Source organism: Petaurus breviceps, unplaced genomic scaffold (genome assembly GCF_028583685.1).
Source record: "Petaurus breviceps papuanus isolate PSGF00001 unplaced genomic scaffold, PetGlider_PUasm1.0 183, whole genome shotgun sequence".
Classification (NCBI taxonomy): domain Eukaryota; kingdom Metazoa; phylum Chordata; class Mammalia; order Diprotodontia; family Petauridae; genus Petaurus; species Petaurus breviceps.
In genome coordinates, this window is record NW_027185791.1 from 11,018,738 (window position 1) to 11,026,455 (window position 7,718).

Genomic DNA, 7,718 nt, shown 5'->3' on the forward strand with positions numbered 1-7,718 from the left:
TACAGGCTCTGCTACTTACAGTATTACCTCAGACCTGACAGTTTAACTTTCTAAGTTTAGGTTTTCTAATCTGTAAAAGAAAGAGGTTTGACCAATTAAACTCTGAGGTTTGTTCCAAATTGAAAACATGAATTATGAGCCTTTGATTCTGTCATGGGAATGGGAATCTAAGATCTTCCCTACCCTTAGGCCCTTTGATAGGCTTAAGTGACTCAGAGAGCCTTCCTTGATTTGAAAATATACTCTGCCCCTGATAGGCTGAATATAGTCACATGAAGCCTGTGGTGTGAGACTTATTTTTCAGGAATGCCCACACTTTGATCCTTTGTGATAGGGCAGTGGGACAAGACTGTGACTTTGGACAAGTCACCTAACCCCAATTGACCTGCAAAAAAAAGTAAAAGAAAAAAAGGTTTTAGTATGATATTTGTTACTTAGATTTTTACTTGGTTTTTTTAAATTATTTTTAAATGTCACATTCTCTGATCCAGGAGGCCGGGTGTACCCTGATGTGAGGCTTTGCTTTGGGGCTCACTTTGAGAAGTATTGCATTATTTGTCCAGAGAGAATCTGGGCAGCCACTGAACCCCCCCTCCCCAGCTTTGAAAACCCAGATGCTGGCGCTTCCCTCTCTGGTAACTGACTAGGTAGGAATGTAATGGTCAGACAGTTGGAAGCCCGTCTGCCGATCTGTTTCTCTGTATTTGTTGTCTGCTTGTAACTTGTTTGTATTCTCTGAAGTTCCAATTGTTGACTTTTTCCCCCTGAACTATGTAAATGACATATGTTTGATTAAAGCAAAATTGTTAACCCATTTTGAGTCACTTTACTTGAGAAAACCAGATCTAAGAACCTGTGTTGGCAGCCACCCTGGGGATGCTGGGGTGCTTGCTGTTACAGATTCCTGACTCCTTCTACTTAGATACTCTCTTATTGGATTCAATCCTAGCACTATCACCATCACTATTACTTTAGAACTCTATCTATGGTGTGGCTTCTCAAAAGACTTTGCTTTCTTCTGACTCACCCTATTATGGCCAGTTATAGTATTGCTCTAAATAGACCTTCATATGCAGAGAGGCAAGTGGGAAAACACCAAAGAAACGTTTCATCTACTTTATTTTTTCCAGATATGCCAGAAAGTTTTATGTCCTCAAAAGTGTCCTCCATCTCTTATGTCCGTCACCATAGTTGCCAATATCTGGCATAGTGAGTAAGAGCTATGTGAGATCAGTATTAATGATTCTATCAGAGTACTTTAGCCCCAGGTGTAGCAGCAAGCACCCCAAGCGTCCTCAGGGCTTGCAGCTACCACAGGTTCTTGGATCTGCTTTGTTAAAGGAAAGCAACTCAAAATGGGTTAACAAGCTTACTTTATTCAGTCAGACATATATCGTTTACCTTGTTCAGGAGAAAAGGTCAGCACCCTGAACCTCAAAGTATACAGGCATAATTATCAAGACAGAAACATCAAGTAGACAGATTTCCAAACTGTCCAACCATTACATCCATACCCAGTCAACATCTGGGTTTCCACATTCTGGGTTTTTCAAAGCTGGGGGACTCTCAACAACGGCTTCCCAGAATTCAGATCAAATCACAGAACACTTCTCAAAGTGAGTCCCAAAACAAAGCTACACATCAGGGCTTATATAGCCTTCTCCTGGCTCAGAGAATGTAACAACCTTATTGACCCACTGGCCAATCAAAAAGTACCTACTGAAAAACAAGCCTCCCTCCCCAGGCTTCTGGTGCACTTTAGCCTAGGGGCAGGGAAGATCTTTAAAATTTACATTCGCATTACACCAGGGCACAACTCCATTGAAGTGGCCATATGAACATAGAAATAAGCAGGATGCTCAAGTCTCTTCACCAACTAGAGCAAACTAAAATATTGTCCTTCTGAGTTGAAAGAGCTGAGGAAAGCCTTTAACGTTTTGCTGAAATACTAACTCAAGTAATATGGCATAATTGTGGAGGTAGAGGAAATTACAGCAACTTGCAAACAAACCTTACATAAAAACAAAATCAGGAACTATATAAGCACAATTACAAAACACTTTTCACACAAAGAAAGTCAGATCTAAATAATTGGAAATAATATCAGACGCTTGGTGAAAGGCCGAGCTAATGTAATAAAAATTCTGTGGTGTATAAATATAATATAATACTTTTGTGCTATAAGAAATGATGAACACAAAGATTCTGAAAAACCTGGAAAGAATTACATGAACAGATGCTGAGTGAAGTGAGCAGAACCAGGAGAACATTGTACACAGTAATAGCCACAGCATGCTATGACTGATTTTGATAGACTTAGCCCTTCTCAGCAATGCAAGAGCCTCAAATAATTCCCAAAGACTCATGATGGAAAATGCCAGGCCACATCCAGAGAAAAAACTATAAAGCAGCAATACAGAGCAAATAAGATTATTATTTGGTTTGTTTTATTTTGTTTTTCTTCTTAGTTTCTCCCATTCATATTAATTTTTTATATAAAACCACTAATGTGAAAATGTGTTTAATAAGAATGTATTTTTAGAGCCTATATCAGATTGCATGCCCTCTTGGGAGGGAAGACTGAGGGTGGAGGAGAAAATTTAACACTTATGGAAGTAAATAAATTAATAAACTGCCAGGGGAAAAAAACCTTCCCTGAAAATAACCTCCACATGGAATTACTTTTTGGGAACAAAGACTTAGGAATGGCTGTGAATGTAGGAGGCATATTCACCAACAGTTACAGACCTTTCAAAAGTGACCTTCAGATGTTAAAGGAAAAATTTTCCAGGTACTCAGGGAGAAAATGATTATTGTAACTATATTGGAACCAATCTTCTACCAGCTAAAATCAGAGACCCAAACCTCCATCAATAGTCATCTTAAAAAAAAAGAATGATGTTATAATGTTTAAAAGAGGATTCAGATAGAATGAAATGATCTTCCTTTAGTAAGCAACAAAAAGAACTAAGAATTTGTAGAGCTGACTCTGATTCTGCCTCCAGTTATGTGACTCCTATTAAATCATATAAATTCTCTGGTACTCAGTACTCTCAATTCAATTCATCAAACATTTATTAAGATCTACTGTGTGCAATATCCCTTATTAACTGCTGAGGACACAATGGTTAAACAAAACATAGAGCTTGCCAACATTTTAATCCAAAACACTCTTCCCTCTAGACCTGCTACTGTAATCAACTATGATCCTGTGTAAAAAGAGACAATTCAGGTAAATTATTTTGAAATTCTCTTCTACCTCTTAAATTCTATATCTCCGACCTTACATTTCTCCAGTAAACATTTTCACTAGTGTTACTTAAAATCTCCAGGTTCATAGGATGATTAATCTGACAAGATAAGGATCAGTTAACCTACACTGGTGTGTAGGTTGTTTCTAAAACTGCATTGGGATCCTTGGAAAAAAGGAACTGACAGCTGTTTATGGAGTAGTTACTTAGCACTCAAGATTTAAAAGAGTTTTAAAATTCTTAATAGGATGAAAATCTCTGTGTGTATGTGTGTGTGCTAGTGCACACTTGTAAGGGTTATCGGATTTAAAGATCTTCAATGCCCCATTGGACTTGCTGACGTAGCAGGAAGGGGCGGAGCAAGAGGAAGCGGAAGCCAAGCTAGAGTTCCTGCGGTGGCTGGCTGTGTTGGCGATGGCGGCGGCAGCAGCAGAGGCAGTGGCAGCAGCAGCATGAAGCCCTTTTTGAGTTAACCAGAATTTCTGCTAAGGACTCCTGCTGAGGACTGCCAGGGGCCGGAGCTGCTGGGAGCACGCTTCCCGGACGCTGGGTGGTTGCTGTGAGTGGGGAGAGGAGGACCTTTGCCTGAGGTAGCATGTTCTGTTTTAAAGATTTGAAAATGTGGGTGCTTTCTACTTTATCTCCCTGTGCCACTATCATAACTATTCTGATGGCTTTCACTTTCTGGTTTTGGGACTCAGTCTTTTGGTATCTTAATAAATTTTCTAGTTTATTTCCCCATATGGCAAGCATGATGTATTTAGTGATGGATAATTATATCAGCATATTTGTAATCTCCATAGGCATTGTGAATATGGCATTGCTGATACATTTGGCGACCAGGATGGGATCACAAAATGTCAGGCCTCTATTTGGAAGCAGTGGGGCTTTAGAGGGAGATTCTTCCTCAAGCCCGACAAAAGATTCAGGATTTTCCTACCCCTACCAATAAGAAGGAGGCCCAAAAGTAAATAGGATTGTTTGGATACTGGAGGCACCACATTCCACATTTGGGACGGATTTTAAAACCTTTATATAGAGTCACACGGAAGAAATATGAATTCGATTGGGGACTTGAGCAGAGTAAAGCTTTTTAAGAAGCCAAGGCTGCCATACAATTGGCCCTAGATTTGTGGCCCATGCAAAATGGTCCAGTGGAATTGCAAGTGACTGTACAAGATGATTATGCAAACTGGAGCTTATGGAAAAAACAACAAAGGCGAAATGTACCTTTGGGATTTTGGTGTAGGAAACTCCCTTCATCTGGAGTCCAGTATACACCTTTTGAAAAGCAGTTGTTAGCTGCATATTGGGCTTTGGTGGAGACTGAACAACTGACTCTGGGCCATGAAGTGATATTAAGACCTGGAATCCCAATTATGACCTGGGTAATGAGTACCCCAGCTTCTCACAGAATTGGACATGCCCAAGAGGCTAGTATAATCAAATGGAAGTGGTATATTCAAAATAGAGCGAAAACAGGCAAAAGCGGAGTCTCTGCTCTACATGAATAGGCAGCAAACATAGAAATTGAGAGGAATGACACACCCCCTGAGCCAAAGCAACAGTTGGTACAGTCCACTGTAAAATGGAATGAGGGATATGATGTATTAACTGAGGAACAAAAGAGACATGCATGGTTTACTAATGGGACAGCAAAATATTTGGGGCAAAAAAGACATTGGAAAGCAGTGGCCTATAACCCATGCACTAGAAGGACTTTGGAAAGTACTGGGATAGGTGCAAGTAGCAAATATGCTGAACTTATGGCAGTATATCAAGCCATCAAAATAGAACAAGGAGGACAGTGTCATATATTCACTGATTTATGGGCGGTAGCTAATGGGTTAGCTACATGGATGCCCATGTGGAAAAATGAAAATTGGGAAATTCATGGCAAACAAGTCTGGGGCAAAGAATTATGGGAAGATATCTGGAACATGTCTTTGGTCACTGACTTGTCAGTTTTTCATGTAGATGCTCACGTGGCCCCCACCACACCAGAACGTGAGTACAATGCTCATGCTGATCGACTAGCAAAGATTGCTACTGAACATATTGTCCCTACTTTGACAACAACTGATGATCCGGTATTAGCAAAATGGGTCCACCAAACAGCAGGCCATTTGGGGGTCCAGGCCACACACCAGTGGGCACAAGATTGAGGTATTAGTATCTCTCATTCACTGTTAAAAGAGATAGCAGAAGAATGTCATATATGTCAATTGGAAAAGGAACGAACTGTTCCTCGGGTAGTAACTGGAGAGATAGCAAGAGGAAAAGTCCCAGCCCAAATCTGGCAAATAGATTATATTGGTCCACTACCACTGGATAAAGGATGCAAATTTATATGTACTTGTGTTGACACCTATTCAGGTGTACTAGTTGCTTGTCCTTATAAGAATGCAACCCAGAAAAACACTTGTAAAACTCTAGATCTTATAAGTCTATATTATGGAACCCCAATGCAGATTCAAAGTGACAACGGGTCACATTTCAAAGGCAATGAAATGAAGAAGTATTGTATACTAAACAATATAGAATGGATATATTATATTCCATATTACCCAGAAGCATCTGGGTTGATTGAAAGAATGAATGGATTACTGAAAGGACAATTGAGGAAGTTAAGCTCCAATAATTCATATCAACATTGGAAGGATAATTTGTTTATGGCTTTTGCATAATTTGAATAATAGACCATTGGGAGGAAGTATACCTCTAGCCAGAATGATGACCCCCAATCTGCAAATTAGAAAACAACAAACACATAAGATCCCAAATATTGAGTATTGGACCTTGAGGCCAGATGTCCCAGCACCGTACCCAGGACCACCTGGTTCGGTGGGGTATGATTTACATTGTTTAGAGGACTTTTGGTTGGACAGAAAAGAAATAAGAAAAATCTCCACTGGGATATGCATAAGAATCTCTAAAAATAACTTTGGACAGATTTTACCCAAATCCGGATTAGCAGCTCAAGGAATACATGTATTGGCTGGAGTAATAGATTCTAATTATCAAGGAGAAATTGTTGTAACATTCCAGAATTTAGGTGAAGGGCCCATACAGATTCACAAGAATGACAGGATAGTTCAAGTGATTATTGTTCCTTGTAAAACAATGCCACTTGTAAAAACTGACCCTCCTTCCAAAATAACTGTTACAGGAACTGAAGGATTTGGTTCTACTGATAGAATAAAATCAGGACTTTCCTGTTTGCGCCGGTGTTCTGTAGGGCGACAGCATGGGAGTCGACATCCGCCACAACAAGGACCGGAAAGTCCAGCGCAAGGAGCCCAAGAGCCAGGACATCTACCTGTGGCTGCTGGTGAACTTCTACCGGTTCCTGGCCTGCAGAACCAACTCGACTTTCAACAAGGTGGTCCTGAAAAGGCTGTTCATGAGCCGCACCAACCGGCCCCCCCTTTCCCTGTCGCGCATGATCAGGAAAATGAAGCTTCCCGGCCTGGAAAACAAGACTGCTGTGGTTGTTGGGACGGTGACAGATGACGTGAGGATCCAGGATGTCCCCAAGCTGAAGGTGTGTGCCCTTCGTGTCACTAGCAACGCACGGAATCGCATCCTCAAGGCTGGTGGGAAGATCCTTACCTTTGACCAGCTGGCCATGAGCTCACCCAAGGGCCGGGGCACTGTCCTGCTGTCTGGTCCTTGGAAGGGCAGAGAGGTGTACAGGCATTTTGGGAAGGCCCCAGGCACTCCCCACAGCCATACCAAACCATACGTCCGATCCAAGGGCCGAAAGTTTGAGCGTGCCAGGGGCCGCCTTGCCAGCCGAGGCTACAAAAACTAACTCCCTTCCTCCTTGTTATATTAAAGAGTTTTGGACGACAAAAAAAAAGAAAAAAATCAGGAGCTAAAGTGTGGGTAAAACGGAAGCCAGATGATGTTCCAAAGGCTGCAGAGATTATAGCATATGGGAGGGATAACACTGTAACTATTGTTTATTCTGGAGAAGATGATTACAAAATTGTACCCTTAAGTCATTCGTTCTACTGTGAGTGAGGCTACAATAGTCTGGTTATTGTCTCTTTGCTTCTTCTTGATTTTTTTGTTTGTTCACCTTGTTTGTTAGATTTGTTTCCACAGGCTTGGTACCCTTCATCTGTAGATGCCTGATAGCTTAAGCTTGATGTCACCCCCTGTCTGAAACTGTGATGTGTCACCCTTGGACCTGGCATCAAGCATATTAAGAACTGACATCTCAAATGGGACCCCTTAGGACAGGGACAGCTCTACATCCAATTTCAGCAGCAAGTAGCCATAGAAGAAGAGATCTTCACCCTTTACCACAAGATTTTGGGGCCCCATTTGTTCGGGGTGGGGGAATGATGGGGAGCTTGTGCTGAAGCCCCACCCTAAAATATGGTTTTCTGTGTTTATTGTGTGCTATTCTTGTTATATTGTTGTGAAATTTTGTTGACACCAGTTATTCCTACTGTATTT

General features: G+C 41.2%; 1 pseudogene; it reads left to right on the forward strand.

Annotated features, from left to right (window-relative positions):
- The first annotated feature begins 6,442 nt into the window (after positions 1–6,442).
- LOC138160979 (large ribosomal subunit protein eL18 pseudogene) lies at positions 6,443–7,121 on the forward strand (annotated as a pseudogene).
- Positions 7,122–7,718: the final 597 nt, after the last annotated feature.